We start from the raw sequence: 22,052 nt of genomic DNA, 5'->3' as shown, positions 1-22,052 counted from the left end.
TGCACTTTATTTACTTTTGTTACTTGTTGCTCATTACAAATTATCTTATCACAAAACTATCTGTTACCTATAATTTCAGTGCTTGCAGAGAATACCTTGCTGAAAACCGCTTATCATTTCCTTCTGCTCCTCGTTGGGTTCGACACTCTTACTTATCGAAAGGACTACGATAGATCCCCTATAATTGTGGGTCATCAAGACTCTTTTCTGGCGCCGTTGCCGGGGAGTGAAGCGCCTTTGGTAGGTGGAATTTGGTAAGGAAAATTTTATATAGTGTGCTGAAATTTACTGTCACTTGTTACTATGGAAAGTAATACTCTAAGGGGCTTGTTCGGGGTATCTTCACCCCGACCTGTAGAGCATAGAGTTGCTCATCAACCTACTGAACCTACTGAAAATGAAAATGTCTACTTCAAAATTCCTTCGGGTATGATAGAAAAACTGCTAGCTAATCCTTTTGCAGGAGATGGAACATTACACCCTGATGAGCACCTAATATATGTGGATGAAGTTTGTGGATTATTTAAGCTTGCAGGTATGCCCGATGATGTTATCAAGAAGAAGTTCTTCCCTTTATCTTTGGAGGGAGATGCATTGACATGGTATAGGCTATGTGATGATATGGGATCATGGAACTACAAATGATTGAAATTGGAATTTCATCAGAAGTTTTATCCTATGCATCTTGTTCATCGTGATCGTAATTATATATATAATTTTTGGCCCCGCGAAGGAGAAAGCATCGCTCAAGCTTGGGGGGGCTTAAATCAATGTTATATTCATGTCCCAATCACGAGCTCTCAAGAGAAATGATTATTCAAAATTTTTATGCTCGGCTTTCTGATAACAATCGCACCATGCTCGATACTTCTTGTGCTGGCTCTTTTATGATGAAGACTATTGAAATCAAATGGGATTTATTGGAAAGAATTAAACGCAACTCTGAAGATTGGGATCTCTACAAAGGTAAGGAGTCAGGTATGACACCTAAGTTTGATTGTGTTAAATCTTTTATGGATACCGATGTTTTCCGTAAATTTAGCACTAAATATGGACTTGACTTTGAGATAGTAGCTTCTTTCTGTGAATCTTTTGCTACTCATGTTGATCTCCCTAAGGAGAAGTGGTTTAAATATCATCCTCGCATAGAAGTAAAAGTAGTTGCACCTATTAAAGTTGAAGAAAAGACTATCACTTATAATGATCCTATTGTTCCTACTGCTTATGTTGAGAAACCACCTTTTCCTGTTAGGATAAAAGATCATGCTAAAGCTTCAACTGTGGTTCATAAAAGCAATATTAGAACCTATACACCTCCTAAGCAAGTTAAAGTTGAACCTAATATTGCTATTGTTAAGGATCTCTTGGCTGATAATATTGATGGGCATGTTATTTATTTCTGTGATGAAACTGCTAGAATTGCTAAACCTTGTGCTAAAGATAAACATAGACCTGTGGTAGGCATGCCTGTTATTTCTGTTAAAATAGGAGATCATTGTTATCATGGCTTGTGTGATATGGGTGCTAGTGCTAGTGCAATACCTATTGACTTATACAAAGAAATTATGCATGATATTGCACCTACTGAGTTAGAAGATATTGATGTCACAATTAAACTTGCCAATAGAGATAATATTTCACCAATTGGGATTGTTAGAGATGTTGAAGTCTTGTGTGGGAAAACTAAATATCCTGCTGATTTTCTTGTTCTTGGTTCCCCACAAGATAGCTTTTGTCCCATTATATTTGGTAGACCCTTCTTAAACACTGTTAATGCTAGGATAGACTGCAAAAAGGATGTTGTTACTATTGGTTTAGGTGATATGTCTCATGAGTTCAACTTTTCTAAATTTCGTAGACAACACCGTGAAGAGGAATTGCCTAGTAAAGATGAAATTATTGGTCTTGCTTCTATTGTCGTACCTCCTAGTGATCCTTTAGAACAATATTTGCTAGACCATGAAAATGATATGTTTATGAATGAAAGAAGGGAAATAGATGAGGTATTCTTTAAACAGGGACCTATTCTGAAACACAACTTGCCTGTTGAAATCTTAGGGGATCCTCCTCCACCCAAGGGTGATCCCGTGTTTGAGCTTAAACCATTGCCTGATACTCTTAAATATGCTTACCTTGATGAAAAGAAGATATATCATGTTATTATTAGTGCTAACCTTTCAGAGAAGGAGGAAGAAAAATTATTGAAAACTCTGAAGAAGTACCATGCTGCTATTGGATATACTCTTGATGATCTTAAGGGCATTAGTCCCACTCTATGTCAACACAAAATAAATTTGGAAAAAGATGCCACACCCGTTATCGATCACCAACGACGACTGAATCCTAAGATGAAAGAAGTGGTAAGAGAAGAAATACTAAAGCTCCTTGAGGCAGGTATAATTTATCCCGTTGCTGATAGTCAGTGGGTAAGTCATGTCCATTATGTTCCTAAGAAGGGAGGTATTACTGTCGTTCCTAATGATAAAGATGAATTGATTCCGCAAAGAATTATTACAGGTTATAGGATGGTAATTGATTTCCGCAAATTAAATAAGGCTACTTAAAAAGATCATTACCCCTTACCTTTCATTGATCAAATGCTAGAAAGATTATCCAAACATACACATTTTTGCTTTCTACATGGTTATTCTGGTTTCTCTCAAATACTTGTATCAGTTGATGATCAATCTATGACCACTTTTACTTGCCCTTTCGGTACTTTTGCTTATAGATGTATGCCTTTTGGTTTATGTAATGCACCTGCTACCTTTCAAAGATGCATGATGGCTATATTCTCTGATTTTTGTGAAAAGATATGTGAGGTATTCATGGATGATTTCTCCGTTTATGGATCCTCTTTTGATGATTGCTTAAGCAACCTTGATCGAGTTTTGCAGAGATGTGAAGAAACTAACCTTGTCTTGAATTGGGAGAAATGCCACTTTATGGTTAATGAAGGTATTGTCTTGGGGCACAAAATTTCTGAAAGAGGCATTGAATTTGATAAAGCTAAAGTTGATGCTATTGAAAAGATGTCGTGTCCCAAGGACATCAAAGGTATAAGAAGTTTCCTTGGTCATGCCAGTTTTTATAGGAGGTTCATTAAGGACTTCTCAAAAATTTCTCGGCCTCTGACTAATTTATTACAAAAAGATATACCGTTCGTCTTTGATAATGATTGTCTAGAAGCATTTGAAATACTTAAGAAAGCATTGATCTCTGCACCTATTGTTCAGCCACCTAATTGGAATTTACCTTTTGAAATTACGTGTGATGCTAGTGATTATGTTATGGGTGTTGCTCTAGGGCAAAGAGTTGATAAGAAATTAAATGTTATTCAATATGCTAGTAAAACTCTAGACAATGCCCAGAGAAATTATGCTACAACCGAAAAGGAATTCTTAGCAGTTGTATTTGCTTGTGATAAGTTCAGACCTTATATTGTTGATTCTATAGTAACTATTCACACTGATCATGCTGCTATTAAATATCTTATGGAAAAGAAATATGCTAAACCTAGACTTATTAGATGGGTTCTCTTGCTACAAGAATTTGATTTGCATATTATTGATAGAAAGGGAGCCGAGAACCCCGTTGCAGATAACTTGTCTAGGTTGGAAAAGGTTCTTGATGACCCACTACCTATTGATGATAGCTTTCCTGATGAACAATTAAATGTCATAAATGCTTCTCAAACTGCTCCATGGTATGTTGATTATGCTAATTATATTGTTGCTAAATTTATACCACCTAGTTTCACATACCAGCAAAGGAAAAAGTTCTTCTATGATTTGAGACATTACTTTTGGGATGACCCACATCTTTATAAAGAAGGAGTAGATGGTATTATTAGACGTTGTGTACCTGAGCATGAACATGAATAGATCCTACGCAAGTGTCACTCTGAGGCTTATGGAGGACACCATGCTGGAGATAGAACTGCACATAAGGTATTGCAATCCGGTTTTTATTGGCCTACTCTCTTCAAGGATGCCCGTAAGTTTGCCTTGCCTTGTGATGAATGTCAAAGAATTGGTAATATTAGTAGACGTCAAGAAATGCCTATGAATTATTCACTTGTTATTGAACCATTTGATGTTTGGGGCTTTGATTATATGGGACCTTTTCCTTCCTCTAATGGATATACACATATCTTAGTTATTGTTGATTACATTACTAAGTGGGTAGAAGCTATTCCAACTAGTAGTGTTGATCATAACACCTCTATTAAGATGCTTAAAGAAGTTATTTTTCCGAGGTTTGGAGTCCCTAGATATTTAATGACTGATGGTGGTTCACATTTTATTCATGGTGCCTTTCGTAAAATGCTTGCTAAGTATGACGTTAATCATAGAATTGCATCTCCTTATCACCCACAGTCTAGTGGTCAAGTAGAATTGAGTAATAGAGAACTCAAATTAATCTTGCAAAAGACTATTAATAGATCTAGAAAGAATTGGTCCAAGAAACTTGATGGTGCATTATGGGCTTATAGAACTGCATATAAAAATCCTATGGGTATGTCTCCGTATAAAATGGTTTATGGAAAAGCATGTCACTTACCTCTCGAACTAGAACATAAGGCATATTGGGCTATTAAAGAGCTCAATTATGATTTCAAGCTTGCTGGTGAGAAGAGGTTATTTGACATTAGCTCACTTGATGAATGGAGAACCCAAGCCTATGAGAATGCCAAATTGTTTAAAGAAAAAGTTAAAAGATGGCATGACAAAAGAATACAAAAGCGTGAGTTTAATGTAGGTGACTATGTATTGCTATACAACTCTTGTTTAAGATTTTTTGCAGGAAAACTTCTCTCTAAATGGGAAGGTCCTTACGTTATCGAGGAGGTCTATCATTCCAGTGCTATAAAAATCAACAACTTCGAAGGCATAAATCCGAAGGTGGTGAACGGTCAAAGAATCAAACATTATATTTCAGGTAATCCTATAAATGTTGAAACCAATGTTATTGAAACTGTAACCCCGAAGGAATACATAAGGGATACTTTCCCGAACGTTTCAGACTCCGAAAAGGAATAGGTACGTGGTACGGTAAGTAAACCGACTCCAAAACAGTTCTAATGGCAATTTTTCTCTGTTTTGAAATATTTAGAAAAATAGAAAAATAAGAAGCAATCCAGGAAGGACACGAGGGCTCCACAAGGGTGGAGGGCGCGCCCTACCCCCTGGGCGCGCCCCCTGCCTCGTGGGCACCTCGTGTGCTCTCCGGACTCCATTTTCTTACACGTTACGTATTTTGGTCGATAAAAATTCATTATATAATCTCCCGGAGGTTTTGACTCCTGTATCACGCAATTGTCCTCTGTTTTTGTTTCGAGTTGTTTTCTTTCAGGGTTGTCAAGGCCAGGCATCATGCCGTCCCCCTCCTCCAACAATGGTGACAATGATGCTTGGTTAATGAAGATAGAGCTGAAGAGGGAAGAACCCATGGAGATCAACAAGGATGAAGGGATCAAGAAGGCCACGGAGGACCAAGTTCCGGCAACAAAAGACATCCTTCAACTTGATCACAATCTTCTTACCCTGACTGAGATCGAAGCTTTCAAGATGATTGAGTTAGCTCGTATACAAAACAAGTATCTCACACGTGAAAATATTTTGTTGAAGGAGCATATAGTTGCACTCAAGGGCATTATCCGCAAGTTGGAGGATCTCTTATGCTCGATGTGCGACTACCCATCATCACCACCATCTTCTTCACCAACAAAAGAGATATAATCACATGGGTATGGGCACTCCCCTTGGCAACTGCCAAGCTTGGGGGATGTGCCCCGGTATCGTATCACCATCACCTTCATCTTTACCGTTTTATTAGTTCGATCCTTTTGATAATATTTTGATCTAATAGAATAAAAGTTTTTAGTATGATCTAGTTTTGAGTTTGGCTTTATGATCCCTCTATGTAATCGAGTCCGTGAGCTATATAATAAAGATTAGTGTTAACTCGAGGGCTTGATGATTTTGCTATGATCTTGAGGGAATAAAATAAAAGAGAAGAAATAAAAAGAATAAAAGAGATCATATGGATCTTATGGAGAGTAATGAGCTCACATATAAAGAGTATGATGAATAAAAGTTGTTGAGAGTTGACAAACATAGTTTTGGTCATCGTTGCAATTAATAGGAAGTAATAAAGAAAGAGAGGTCTTCACATATAAATACACTATCTTGGACATCTTTTATGATTGTGAGCACTCATCAAAATATGACATGCTAAAGAGTTGACGTTGGACAAGGAAGACAACGCAATGGGTTATGTTTTCTTACATCTGAGATAAATTATATTGTCATGGATCATCCAACATGTTGAGCTTGCCTTTCCCTCTCATGCTAGCCAATTCTTTGCACCAAGTAGAGATACTACTTGTGCTTCCAAATATCCCAAAACCCAGTTTTGCCATGAGAGTCCACTATATCTACATATGGATTGAGTAAGATCCTTCAAGTAAGTTGTCATCGGTGCAAGCAATAAAAATTGCTCTCTAAATATGTATGACTTATTAGTGTGGGAGAAAATAAGCTTTATACGATTTTGTGATGTGGAAGAAATAAAAGCAACGGACTGCATAATAAAGGTCCATATCACAAGTGGCAATATAAAGTGACGTTCTTTCGCATTAAGATTTTGTGCATCCAACCCTGAAAGCGCATGACAACCTCTGCTTCCCTCTCCGAAGGGCCTATCTTTTACTTTTATCTCCTACCTTACATAAGAGTCATGGTGATCCTCACCTTTCCTTTTTACATTTTATCTTTTGGCAAGCACAATATGTTGGAAAGATCCTGGTATATATGGCTAATTGGATGTGAGTCTTCATGAACTATTATTGTTGACATTACCCTTGAGGTAAAACGTTGGGAGGCAAAACTATAAGCCCCTATCTTTCTCTGTGTCTGATTAAAACTTCATACCCATAAGTATTGCGTGAGTGTTAGCAATTGTGAAAGACTACATGATGGTTGAGTATGTGGACTTGCTGAAAAGATCTTATATGACTCTTTCTTATGTTATGATAAATTGCAATTGCCTCAATGACTGAGATTAGAGTTTGTTGGTTCTCAATGAAGTTTATGATTCATACTTGAAATTGTGATTGAATTGTTACTTTAGCATAAGAGATCATATGACAATGATTATATAAGTTGTTGTTCTAAGAATGATCATGATACCCTCATGTCCGTATTTTATTTTTATCGACACCTCTACCTCTAAACATGTGGACATATTTTTCGATTTCGGCTTTCGCTTGAGGACAAGCAAGGTCTAATCTTGGGGGAGTTGATACGTCCATTTTGCATCATGCTTTTATATCGATATTTATTGCATTATGGGCTGTTATTACACGTTATGTCACAATACTTATGCCTATTCTCTCTTATTTTACAAGGTTTACACAAAGAGGGAGAATGCCGGCAGCTGGGATTCTGGGCTGGAAAATGAGTAAATATTAGAGACCTATTCTGCACAGCTCCAAAAGTCCTGAAACTTCACGGAAGTTATTTTCAGAATATATAAAAAATACAGAGCGCAAGAAGTACCAGAGGGGGGCCACTCACCAGCCATGAGGGTGGGGGGCGCGCCCTACCCCCTGGGCACGCCCCTGCCTCGTGGGCCCCCTGGTGGCCCTCCGATGCCCATCTTCTACTATATGGAGTCTTTCATGGAGAAAAAAATCATAAGCAAGCTTTCGGGACAAGACTCCACCGCCACGAGGCGGAACCTTGGCGGAACCAATCTAGGGCTCCGGCGGAGCTGTTCTGCCGGGGAAACTTCCCTCCGGGAAGGGGAAATCATCACCATCGTCATCACCAATGCTCCTCTCATCGGGAGGGGGCCAATCTCCATCAACATCTTCACCAGCACCATCTCCTCTCAAACCCTAGTTCATCTCTTGTATCCAATTCTTGTCTCTAAGTCTGGGATTGGTACCTGTAGGTTGCTAGTAGTGTTGATTACTCCTTGTAGTTGATGCTAGTTGGTTTATTTGGTGGAAGATCATATGTTCAAATCCTATATGCACGTTAATACCCCTCTGATTATGAACATGAATATGCTTTATGAGTAGTTACGTTTGTTCCTGAGGACATGGGAGAAGTCTTGCTATTAGTAGTCATGTGAATTTGGTATTCGTTCGATATTTTGATGAGATGTATGTTGTCTCTCTTCTAGTGGTGTTATGTGAACATCGACTACATGACACTTCACCATTATTTGGGCCTAGAGGAAGGCATTGGGAAGTAATAAGTAGATGATGGGTTGCTAGAGTGACAGAAGCTTAAACCCTAGTTTATGCGTTGCTTCGTAAGAGGCTGATTTGGATCCATATGTTTCATGTTATGGTTAGGTTTACCTTAATACTTTTGTTTTAGTTGCGGATGCTTGCAATAAAGGTTAATCATAAGTGGTATGCTTGTCCATGTAAGGATAGTACCCAAGCACCGGTCCACCCACATACCAAATTATCAAAGTATCGAACGTGAATCATATGAATGTGATGAAAACTAGCTTGACGATAATTCCCATGTGTCCTCGGGAGCGCTTTCTTCTATATAAGAATTTGTCCAGGCTTGTCCTTTGCTACAAAAAGGATTGGGCCACCTTGCTGCACTTTATTTACTTTTGTTACTTGTTGCTCGTTACAAATTATCTTATCACAAAACTATCTGTTACCTATAATTTCAGTGCTTGCAGAGAATACCTTGCTGAAAACCACTTATCATTTCCTTCTGCTCCTCGTTGGGTTCGACACTCTTACTTATCGAAAGGACTACAATAGATCCCCTATACTTGTGGGTCATCATCTACGTACCCTCGTAGACCGTAAGTGGGAGCGTTATAACAATGCGGTTGATGTAGTCGTACGTCTTCACGATCGACCAATCCTCAGTATCGAACGTACGGCACCTCCGCATTCAGCACACGTTCAGCTCGGTGACATCCTGCAAGCTCACGATCCAGTAGAGCTTCCGGGAAGAGCTTCGTCAGCACGATGGCGTGGTGACGGTGATGATGATGCTACCGACGCAGGGCTTCGCCTAAGAACCGCTATGATATGACCAAGGTGGATTATGATGGAGGGGGCACCGCACACGGCTAAGAGATCAATGGTCAATTGTTGTGTTCTAAGGTGCCCCTGAAGGAAATATGCCCTAGAGGCAATAATAAACTTATTATTTATTTCCTTATATCATGATAAATGTTTATTATTCATGCTAGAATTGTATTAACCGGAAACATGATACATGTGTGAATACATAGACAAACAGAGCGTCACTAGTATGCCTCTACTTGACTAGCTCATTGATCAAAGATGGTTATGTTTCCTAGCCATAGACAAAGAGTTGTCATTTGATTAACGGGATCACATCATTAGGAGAATGATGTGATTGAATTGACCCATTCCGTTAGCTTAGCACTTGATCGTTTACTTTGTTGGTATTGCTTTCTTCATGACTTATACATGTTCCTATGACTATGAGATTATGCAACTCCCATTTATCGGAGGAACACTTTGTGTGCTACCAAACGTCACAACGTAACCGGGTGATTATAAAGGTGCTCTACAGGTGTCTCCGAAGGTACTTGTTGGGTTGGCGTATTTCGAGATTAGGATTTGTCACTCCAATTGTCGGAGAGGTATCTCTGGGCCCACTCGGTAATACACATCACTTAAGCCTTGCAAGCATTGCAACTAATGAGTTAGTTGTAGGATGATGTGTTACGAAACGAGTAAGGAGACTTGCCGGTAACGAGATTGAACTAGGTATTGAGATACCGACGATCGAATCTCGGGCAAGTAACATACCGATGACAAAAGGAACAACATATGTTGTTATGCGGTTTGACCGATAAAGATCTTCGTAGAATATGTAGGAGCCAATATGAGCATCCAGGTTCCGCTATTGGTTATTGACCGGAGACGTGTCTCGGTCATGTCTACATAGTTCTCGAACCCGTAGGGTCCACACGCTTAAAGTTCGATGACGGTTATATTATGAGTTTATGGTTTTTGATGTACCGAAGGTAGTTCGGAGTCCTGGATGTGATCACGGACATGACGAGGAGTCTTAAAATGTTCGAGACGTAAAGATCGATATATTAGACGACTATATTTGGATACCGGAATGGTTTCGGGTGAGATCGGATAATACCGGAGCACCGGGAGGTTATCGGAACCCCCCGGGAGGTATATGGGCCTTAATGGGCTTTAGTGGAAAGGAGGGGAAAGGAGCAAGGGAGGGGGCGCCCCCCCCCCAAGCCCAATCCTAATTGGGAGGGGGTCGGCCCCCATTTCCTTCCTCCCTCCTTCCTCTTCCTTCCGTCTCCCTCTCCAAATAGGAAAAGGAGGAGTCCTACTCCCGGTGGGAGTAGGAATCCCCCCTTGGGCGCGCCTCCTCCCCTTGGCCGGCCCTCTCCTCCCCTCCTTTATATACGAAGGAGAGGGGCACCCCATAGACACAAAATTGATCTTTATGATCTTTTAGCCATGTGCGGTGCCCCTCTCCACCATAGTCCACCTCGATAATATCGTAGCGGTGCTTAGGCGAAGCCCTGCGACAGTAGAACATCAACATCGTCACCACGCCGTCATGCTGACGGAACTCTCCCTCAAAGCTCGGCTGGATCGGAGTTCGAGGGACGTCATCGAGTTGAACGTGTGCAGAACTCAGAGGTGTCGTACGTTCGGTACTTGATCGGTCGGATCATGAAGATGTACGACTACATCAACCGTGTTGTGCTAACACTTCCGCTTTCGGTCTACAAGGGTACGTGGACACAGTCTCCCCTCTCGTTGCTATGCATCACCATGATCTTGTGTGTGCGTAGGAAAATTTTGAAATTACTAACGTTCCCCAACAGTGGCATCCGAGCCTGGTTTTATGCTTGATGTTATATGCACGAGTAGAACACAAGTGAGTTGTGGGCGATACAAGTCATACTGCTTACCAGCATGTCATACTTTGGTTTGGCGATATTGTTGGATGAAGCGGCCCGGACCGATATTACGCGTACCCTTACGCGAGACTGATTCTACCGACGTGCTTTGCACACAGGTGGCTGGCGGGTGTCAATTTCTCCAACTTTAGTTGAACCGAGTGTGGCTACGCCCAGTCCTTCAGAAGGTTAAAACATCACTAACTTGACGAAGTAACGTTGTGGTTTTGATGCGTAGGTAAGAACGGTTCTTGCTCAACCCATAGCAGCCACGTAAAACTTGCAACAACAAAGTAGAGGACGTCTAACTTGTTTTTGCAGGGCATGTTGTGATGTGATATGGTCAAGACATGATGCTATATTTTATTGTATGAGATGATCATATTTTGTAACCGAGTTGTCGTCAATTGGCAGGAGCCATATGGTTGTCGCTTTATTGTATGCAATGCAATCGCCCTGTAATTGTTTTACTTTATCACTAAGCGGTAGTGATAGTTGTAGAAGCAATAGTTAGCGAGACGACAATGATGCTACGATGGAGATCAAGGTGTCGCGCCGGTGATGATGGTGATCATGACGGTGCTTCAGAGATAGAGATCACAAGCACAACATGATGATGATGGCCATATCATATCACTTATATTGATTGCATGTGATGTTTATCTTTTATGCATCTTATTTTGCTTTGATTGACGGTAGTATTATAAGATGATCTCTCACTAAATTTCAAGATAAAAGTGTTCTCCCTGAGTATGCACCGTTGCCAAAGTTCGTCGTGCCCAGACACCATATGATGATCAGGTGTGATAAGCTCTACGTCCATCTACAACGGGTGCAAGCCAGTTTTTGCACACGCAGAATACTCAGGTTAAACTTGACGAGCCTAGCATATGCAGATATGGCCTCGGAACACTGAGACCGAAAGGTCGAGCGTGAATCATATAGTAGATATGATCAACATAATGATGTTCACCATTGAAAACTACTCCCTTTCACGTGATGATCGGTTATGGTTTAGTTGATTTGGATCACGTGATCACTTAGATGATTAGAGAGATGTCTATCTAAGTGGGAGTTCTTAAGTAATATGATTAATTGAACTTAAATTTATCATGAACTTAGTACCTGATAGTATTTTGCATGTCTATGTTTGTTGTAGATAGATGGCTCGTGCTATTGTTCCGTTGAATTTTAATGTGTTCCTTGAGAAAGCAAAGTTGAAAGATGATGGTAGCAATTACACGGACTGGGTCCGTAACTTGAGGATTATCCTCATTGCTGCACAGAAGAATTACGTCCTGGAAGCACCGCTAAGTGCCAAACCTGCTGCAGGAGCAACACCAGATGTTATGAACACCTGGCAGAGCAAAGCTGATGACTACTCGATAGTTCAGTGTGCCATGCTTTACGGCTTAGAACCGGGACTTCAACGACGTTTTGAACGTCATGGAGCATATGAGATGTTCCAGGAGTTGAAGTTAATATTTCAAGCAACTGCCCGGATTGAGAGATATGAAGTCTCCAATAAGTTCTATAGCTACAAGATGGAGGAGAATAGTTCTGTCAGTGAGCATATACTCAAAATGTCTGGGTATCATAATCACTTGACTCAACTGGGAGTTAATCTTCCTGTTGATAGTGTCATTGACAGAGTTCTTCAATCACTGCCACCAAGCTACAAGAGCTTCGCGATGAACTATAATATGCAAGGGATGAATAAGACAATTCCCAAGCTCTTCGCAATGCTAAAGGCTGCGGAGGTAGAAATCAAAAAGGAGCATCAAGTGTTGATGGTCAATAAGACCGCCAGTTTCAAGAAAAAGGGTAAAGGGAAGAAGAAGGGGAACTTCAAGAAGAACAGCAAACAAGTTGCTGCTCAGGAGAAGAAACCCAAGTCTGGACCTAAGCCTAAGACTGAGTGCTTCTACTGCAAACAGACTAGTCACTGGAAGCGGAACTGCCCCAAGTATTTGGCGGATAATAAGGATGGCAAGGTGAACAAAGGTATATGTGATATACATGTTATTGATGTGTACCTTACCAGAGCTCGCAGTAGCACCTGGGTATTTGATACTGGTTCTGTTGCTAATATTTACAACTCGAAATAGGGACTACGGATTAAGCGAACACTGGCTAAGGACGAGGTGACGATGCGCATGGGAAATGGTTCCAAAGTCGATGTGATCATCGTCGGCATGCTACCTCTACATCTACCTTCGGGATTTATTTTAGACCTAAATAATTGTTATTTGGCGCCAGCGTTGAGCATGAACATTATATCTGGATCTTGTTTAATGCGAGACAGTTATTCATTTAAATCTGAGAATAATGGTTGTTCTATTTATATGAGTAATATATTTTATGGTCATGCACCCTTAAAGAGTGGTCTATTTTTGATGAATCTCGACAGTAGTGATACACACATTCATAATGTTGAAGCCAAAAGATGCAGAATTGATAATGATAGTGCAACTTATTTGTGGCACTGCCGTTTGGGTCATATTGGTATAAAGCGCATGAAGAAACACCATACTGATGGACTTTTGGAATCACTTGATTATGAATCACTTGGTACTTGCGAACCATGCCTCGTGGGCAAGATGACTAAAACGCCGTTCTCCGGAACTATGGAGCGAGCAACTGATTTGTTGGAGATCATACATACTGATATATGTGGTCCAATGAATGTTGAGGCTCGTGGCGAGTATCATTATTTTGTCACCTTCACAGATGATTTAAGCAGATATGGGTATATCTACTTAACGAAACATAAGTCTGAAACATTTGAAAAGTTCAAAGAATTTCTGAGTGAAGTTGAAAATCATCATAACAAGAAATAAAGTTTCTACGATCTGATCATGGAGGAGAATATTTGAGTTACGAGTTTGGTCTACATTTGAAACAATGCGGAATAGTTTTGCAACTCACGCCACCCGGAACACCATAGCGTAATGGTGTGTCCGAACGTCGTAATCGTACTTTACTAGATATGGTGCGATCTATGATGTCTCTTACTGATTTACCGCTATCATTTTGGGGTTATGCTTTAGAGACGGCCGCATTCACGTTAAATAGGGCACATCAAAATCCGTTGAGACGACACCTTATGTACTATGGTTTGGCAAGAAAGCAAAGTTGTCGTTTCTTAAAGTTTGGGGCTGCGATGCTTATGTGAAAAAGCTTCAACCTGATAAGCTCGAACCCAAATCAGAGAAATGTGTCTTCATAGGATACCAAAAAGAAACAGTTGGGTACACCTTCTATCACAGATCCGAGGGCAAGACATTCGTTGCTAAGAATTGATCCTTTCTAGAGAAGGAGTTTCTATCGAAAGAAGTGAGTGGGAGGAAAGTAGAACTTTATGAGGTAATAGTACCTGCTCCCTTATTGGAAAGTAGTTCATCACAGAAACCGGTTCATGTGACGTCTACACCAATTAGTGAGGAAGTTAATGATGATGATCATGAAACTTCAGATCAAGTTGTTACTGAACCTCGTAGGTCAACCAGAGTAAGATCCACACCAGAGTGGTACGGTAATCCTGTTCTGGAGGTTATGTTGCTAGACCATGATGAACCTACGAACTATGAAGAAGCGATGGTGAGCCCAGATTCCGCAAAATGGCTTGAGGCCATGAAATCTGAGATGGGATCCATGTATGAGAACAAAGTGTGGACTTTGGTTGACTTGCCCAATGATCGGCAAGCCATCGAGAATAAATGGATCTTCAAGAAGAAGACTGACGCTGATGGTAATGTTACCATCTATAAAGCTCAACTTGTTGCAAAAGGTTTTCGACAAGTTCAAGGGATTGACTACGATGAGACCTTCTCACCCGTAGCGATTCTTAAGTCTGTCCGAATCATGTTAGCAATTGCCGCATTTTATGATTATGAAATTTGGCAAATGGATATCAAAACTGCATTCCTGAATGGATTTCTGAAAGAAGAGTTGTATATGATGCAACCGGAAGGTTTTGTCGATCCAAAGGGAGCTAACAAAGTATGCAAGCTCCAGCGATCCATTTATGGACTGGTGCAAGCCTCTCGGAGTTGGAATAAACGTTTTGATAGTGTGATCAAAGCATATGGTTTTATACATACTTTTGGAGAAGCCTGTATCTACAAGAAAGTGAGTGGGAGCTCTGTAGCATTTCTGATATTATATGTGGATGACATATTGTTGATTGGAAATGATATATAATTTCTGGATAGCATAAAAGGATATTTTAATAAGAGTTTTTCAATGAAAGACCTTGGTGAAGCTGCTTATATATTGGGCATCAAGATCTATAGAGATAGATCGAGACACTTAATTGGACTTTCACAAAGCACATACCTTGACCAAGTTTTGAAGAAGTTCAAAATGGATCAAGCAAAGAAAGGGTTCTTGCTTGTGTTACAAGGTGTGAAGTTGAGTAAGACTCAATGCCCGACCACTGCAGAAGATAGAGAGAAAATGAAAGATGTTCCCTATGCTTCAGCCATAGGCACTATCATGTATGCAATGTTGTGTACCAGACCTGATGTGTTCCTTGCTATTAGTTTAGCAGGGAAGTACCAAAGTAATCTAGGAGTGGATCACTGGACAGCGGTCAACAACATCCTGAAATACTTGAAAAGGATGAAGGATATGTTTCTCGTTTATGGAGGTGACAAAGAGCTCGTCGTAAATGGTTACATCGATGCAAGCTGTGACACTGATCCGGACGATTCTAAATCGCAAACCAGATACGTGTTTTTATTAAACGGTGGAGCTGTCAATTGGTGCAGTTCTAAACAAAGCGTCGTAGCGGGATCTACATGTGAAGCGGAATACATAGCTGCTTCGGAAGCAGCAAATGAAGGAGTCTGGATGAAGGAGTTCATATCCGATCTAGGTGTCATACCTAGTGCATCGGGTCCAATGAAAATCTTTTGTGACAATACTGGTGTGATTGCTTTGGCAAAGGAATCCATATTTCACAAGAAAACCAAGCACATCAAAAGACGCTTCAACTCCATCCGGGACAAAGTCCAGGTGGGAGACATAGAGATTTGCAAGATACATACGGATCTGAATGTTGCAGACCCATTGACTAAGCCTTTTCCACGAGCAAAACATGATCAGCACCAAGGCTCCATGGGTGTTAGAATCATTACTGTGTAATCTAGATTATTGACTCTAGTGCAAGTGGGAGACTGAAGGAAATATGCCCTAGAGGCAATAATAAAGTTATTATTTATTTCCTTATATCATGATAAATGTTTATTATTCATGCTAGAATTGTATTAACCGGAAACATGATACATGTGTGAATACATAGACAAACAGAGCGTCACAAGTATGCCTCTTGACTAGCTCGTTGATCAAAGATGGTTATGTTTCCTAGACATAGACAAAGAGTTGTCATTTGATTAACGGGATCACATCATTAGGAGAATGATGTGATTGACTTGACCCATTCCGTTAGCTTAGCACTTGATCGTTTAGTTTGTTGCTATTGCTTTCCTCATGACTTATACATGTTCCTATGACTATGAGATTATGCAACTCCAGTTTACCGGAGGAACACTCTGTGTGCTACCAAACATCACAACGTAACTGGGTGATTATAAAGGTGCTCTATAGGTGTCTCCGAAGGTACTTGTTGGGTTGGCGTATTTCGAGATTAGGATTTGTCACTCTGATTGTAGGAGAGGTATCTCTGGGCCCACTCGGTAATACACATCACTTAAGCCTTTCAAGCATTGCAACTAATGAGTTAGTTGCGGGATGATGTGTTACAGAACGAGTAAAGAGACTTGCCGGTAACGAGATTGAACTAGGTATTGAGATACCGATGATCGAATCTCGGGAAAGTAACATACCGATGACAAAAGGAACAACGTATGTTGTTATGCGGTTTGACCGATAAAGATCTTCGTAGAATATGTAGGAGCCAATATGAGCATCCAGGTTCTGCCATTGGTTATTGACCGGAGACGTGTCTCGGTCATGTCTACATAGTTCTCGAACCCGTAGGGTCCGCACGCTTAAAGTTCGATGACGGTTATATTATGAGTTTATGGTTTTTGTGTACCGAAGGTAGTTCGGGGTCCCGGATGTGATCACGGACATGACAAGGAGTCTTGAAATGTTCGATGCGTAAAGATTGATATATTGGACGACTATATTTGGATACCGGAATGGTTCCGGGTGAGATCGGGATAATACCAGAGCACCGGGAGGTTATCGGAACCCCCCGGGAGGTATATGGGCCTTAATGGGCTTTAGTGGAAAGGAGGGGAAAGGAGCAAGGGAGCCCCCCCAAGCCCAATTCAAATTGGGAGGGGAGCCGGCTCCCCCTTTCCTTCCTCCCTCCTTCCTCTTCCTTCCCTCTCCCTCTCCAAATAGGAAAAGGAGTCCTACTCCCGGTGGGAGTAGGACTCCCCCCTTGGGCGCGCCTCCTCCCCTTGGCCGGCCCTCTCCTCCCCTCCTTTATATACGGAGGAGAGGGGCACCCCATAGACACAACAATTGATCTCTTTGATCTTTTAGCCGTGTGCGGTGCCCCTCTCCACCATAGTCCACCTCGATAATATCGTGGCGGTGCTTAGGCGAAGCCCTGTGACGGTAGAACATCAACATCGTCACCACGCCGTCATGCTGACGGAACTCTCCCTCAAAGCTTGGCTGGATCGGAGTTCGAGGGACGTCATCGAGTTGAACGTATGCAGAACTCGGAGGTGGCGTATGTTCGGTACTTGATCGGTCGGATCGTGAAGACGTACGACTACATCAACCGCATTGTGCTAACGCTTCCGCTTTCGGTCTACGAGGGTACGTGGACACACTCTCCCCTCTCGTTGCTATGCATCACCATGATCTTGCGTGTGCGTAGGAAATTTTTGAAATTACTACGTTCCCCAACAGCCCCCCTGCCCCCGTATATAAAGCAGCAAGGGGGAGGCCGGCTGGCCCTCCTAGGGCGCGCCAGGAGGAGGAGTCCTCCTCCTAGTAGGAGTAAGACTCCTCTTTCCTACTCCTACTAGGAGGAGGAAAGGAAGGGGGAAGGGGAGAAGGAAGGAGAGGGAGGAAAGGAGGAAAGGGGGGCCGGCCCCCTAGTCCAATTCGGTTTAGGCTAGGGGGGCGCGTGCCCTGCCTCCTCTCTTCCACCACTTGGCCCATGAGGCCCAATACTTCTACCCCGTATTCCCGTAACTCCCCGGTACTCCGAAAAATACCCGAATCACTCGGAACCTTTCCGATGTCCGAATACAGTCGTCCAATATATCGATCTTTACATCTCGACCATTTCGAGACTCCTCATCGTGTCCCTGATCTCATCCGGGACTCCGAACTACCTTAGGTACATCAAAACACATAAACTCATAATACCGATCGTCACCAAACGTTAAGCGTGTGGACCCTACGGGTTCAAGAACTATGTAGACATGACCGAGACTCGTCTCCGGTCAACAACCAATAGCGGAACCTGGATGCTCATATTGGCTCCTACATATTCTACGAAGATCTTTATCGGTCAAACCGCATAACAACATACGTTGTTCCCTTTGTCATCGGTATGTTACTTGACCGAGATTCGATCATCGGTATCCTCATACCTAGTTCAATTTCATTACCGGCAAGTCTCTTTACTCGTTCTGTAATGCATCATCCCGCAACTAACTCCTTAGTCACATTGCTTGCAAGGCTTATAGTGATGTGCATTACCAAGAGGGCCCAGAGATACCTCTCTGACAATCGGAGTGACAAATCCTATTCTTGATCTATGCCAACTCAAGAAACACCATCGGAGACACCTGTAGAGCACCTTTATAATCACCCAGTTACGTTGTGACGTTTGGTAGCACACAAAGTGTTCTTCTGGTATTCGGGAGTTGCATAATCTCAGTCATAGGAACATGTATAAGTCATGGAGAAAGCAATAGCAGTAAACTAAACGATCAAGTGCTAAGCTAACGAAATGGGTCAAGTCAATCACATCATTCTCCTAATGATGTGATCTCGTTAATCAAATGATAACTCATGTCTATGGCTAGGAAACTCAACCATCTTTGATCAACGAGCTAGTCAAGTAGAGGCATACTAGTGACACTATGTTTGTCTATGTATTCACACATGTATTATGTTTCCGGTTAATACAATTCTAGCATGAATAATAAACATTTATCATGATATGTGGAAATAAATAATAACTTTATTATTGCCTCTAGGGCATATTTCCTTCAATAGCAACGATCTCATGTTTAACATAAGGGACTATAGCAAACTCATCTTCATAAATATTGGCATCATGGCCACAAGAATAGCAAGCATCATGTTCATAAAGGGATATTTCAATCAAATCATCAGAATCATAATTATCTATAGATTCATGCATATCATTATTTTCTTCCCAAGCAATGGTCATTCTTTCAATAAATTCTTTGACATAGACATTATGAGCATAGTTTTCATAGCAATATTTAAGTATGCCAAAAATTTCAGATTCGTAGAGAGTAATATCATACTTTTCAATCAAAGAAGCAACTTCATAAGCACCCTTAAAAGCAACAAATTCTTCAATTTGTTTGATATCATAGTAACTATAAACACCCTTTGCATAAGAAGATAAGATTTTATTATCATTAAACTCACATAGGTAGGGGAGGTGTTTTTTAGGGTTCTTAGAGCAACAAGTAAAATCATAAATTTCACAAAGATTCCAAGCATAACATAGCAATCCGTTTATTTGATGCCATAAGAGTCTCCCTTTTTCAGACAAACGGTGACGCACAAAATGAGCATGCTCATCTAAAGATTTCCCATCAACTAGGCTAGTTGGGGTGTTTGTGCCAAAACCGGCGGATCTCGGGTAGGGAATCCCGAACTGTGCGTCTAGGCCGGATGGTAACAGGAGGCAAGGGACACGAAGTTTTACCCAGGTTTGGGCCCTATCGATGGAGGTAAAACCCTACGTCCTACTTGATTAATATTGATGATATGGGTAGTACAAGAGTAGATCTACCACGAGATCGGAGAGGCTAAACCCTAGAAGCTAGCCTATGGTATGATTGTTGTTCTGTATGTTGTCCTACGGACTAAAACCCTCCGGTTTATATAGACACCGGAGAGGGTTAGGGTTACACAAAGTCGGTTACACTGGCAGGAGATCTGCATATCCGTATCGCCAAGCTTGCCTTCCACGCCAAGGAAAGTCCCTTCCGAACACGGGGCGAAGTCTTCAATCTTGTATCTTCATAGTCCAGGAGTCCGGCTGAAGGTATAGTCCGGCCATCCGGACACCCCCTAATCCAGGACTCCCTCAGTAGCCCCTGAACCAGGCTTCAATGACGACGAGTCCGGCGCGCAGATTGTCTTCGGCATTGCAAGGCGGGTTCCTCCTCCAAGTACTTCATAGAAGATTTTGAACACAAAGATAGTGTCCGGCTCCGCAAAATAAGTTTCCACATATTGCCATAGAGAGAATAACATTTACACAAATCTAATCTGCTGACGTATTCCGTAGTGTGACACACCACGGCCAAGCCTTTATCTGAATCGTTTCATTATCCCACCTCAGCGCGTCATGCGAGGCGGTTTCCTTGGCACATCTTGTTAAAGCAGAGATCGTGTCCCCTTATTCTGGGATTCTCATCAATACGGGCGCGGGTAACCCAACCGCTTCTAGGACTCCTAGATTATAGGCAAGTCCAAATGGACACAGAGAGAACGCTTGATATTCACCCTCTTTATAAAGGGACAAGGCGTTTATTTTTCCCTCCCGTGCTCAATCGAATCCTTCCCCCACCTCAAGCTCAAGCGCCCAAAGTTCAGGTCAGGTGCCCCGAACCTTCAGTCATGTCCGGATCTAGCCTTCAAGGTCAATGGGTGCCTTCCTCCGTCACGGAAGAAGACATCAAAAAGTTGAGGGAGGCCAGATATCTAACCGCCGAGATTTGCATCGGCTGCCTCCTCGAGGGCAGGCCGTCCCCACCCCTGAACCCAACGAGAACGTCGTGTTCGTCTCCCACTTCCTCCGAGGTCTAGGCCTTGCTCTAGATCCTTTCGTCAGGGGTTTGATGTTTTATTACGGGCTAGACTTCCATGATCTAGCACCGGACTCCTTTCTTCATATCACGACATTTATTGTCGTGTGCGAGGCCTTCCTCCAGGTTACCCCTCACTTTGGCCTATGGCTCAAGACCTTTGAAGTAAAGCCGAAGATGATCGAGGGGCAACATGCAGCGTGTGGAGGTGCCTCAATATGCAAGATGACGGGAGCTCCGTGGCCCAAAGGTTCCATCCCAGAGGTGTCTGAATTGTGGGAACAAGAGTGGTTCTACATCACGGCTCCTAGAAGTGCCAAGTGGGCGGTCGCCCCTGTTTTCCGCTCGGGCCCTTCACCACAACTGATGTCATGGATCAGCAGAGGTCTGAGCTGGGGTCCAGCCAAGGACGTGCCTATACTGCAAAGCCGCATTCGAGATCTCTTTAATGGAGATTTCAGTTTGGTTGCGGTGATACAAGTTATGCTGGTTCGTCAAGTCCAGCCTTGCAAACGCCGGCCTCTTCGCTTGTGGGAGTTCAATCCCGAGGGACCGCGTGTCATTCAAAATTTTCTCGGCCTGACGCACGAGGAGATGTACAAGTCATTCTTCGGACCTTAGGTGAAGTGTCCGGAAATCACCGAGGACGTGGGCCTGAGTAGTAACCGCGCCGCTGAACAGGTAAGGCATCTGCCGTCCGAACATACTATCTCTCCTTTGTTATGAAGTTATTTCTGAGAGTTCACTTTTTGACCAGGACTGGCTAACAAAGGCGAAGTTGATTCGGTGTTCGGCCCCCCTCCCTGAGGGTTTGGAAAATCCGGTATTGGAAAATATGCTCCAGGCCGCACCTTGCCCGGAGCCCTTGAAGGAAGATACCGTGGAGGATAATACGGACGGACGCGGGCCCCCAATGCTGCCCATTCTAACCGAGGGAGCGAGCGTCTCCATGAAGGAAGATGACCAGAAGAGGAAAAGGACTGCGCCCGGGGATTCGAAAGCCGAAGCTTCCAAACGGGAGAAGAAGTCTCCCACAGAGGGTCCTACCTTGGGGGCGTTGTTGCCGTACAAAGTCCGCGG

The sequence above is a fragment of the Triticum dicoccoides genome, chromosome 2A, assembly GCF_002162155.2.
Source record: "Triticum dicoccoides isolate Atlit2015 ecotype Zavitan chromosome 2A, WEW_v2.0, whole genome shotgun sequence".
NCBI classification, from domain to species: Eukaryota; Viridiplantae; Streptophyta; class Magnoliopsida; order Poales; family Poaceae; genus Triticum; species Triticum dicoccoides.
Note: the sequence above shows the minus strand (reverse complement) of the source record.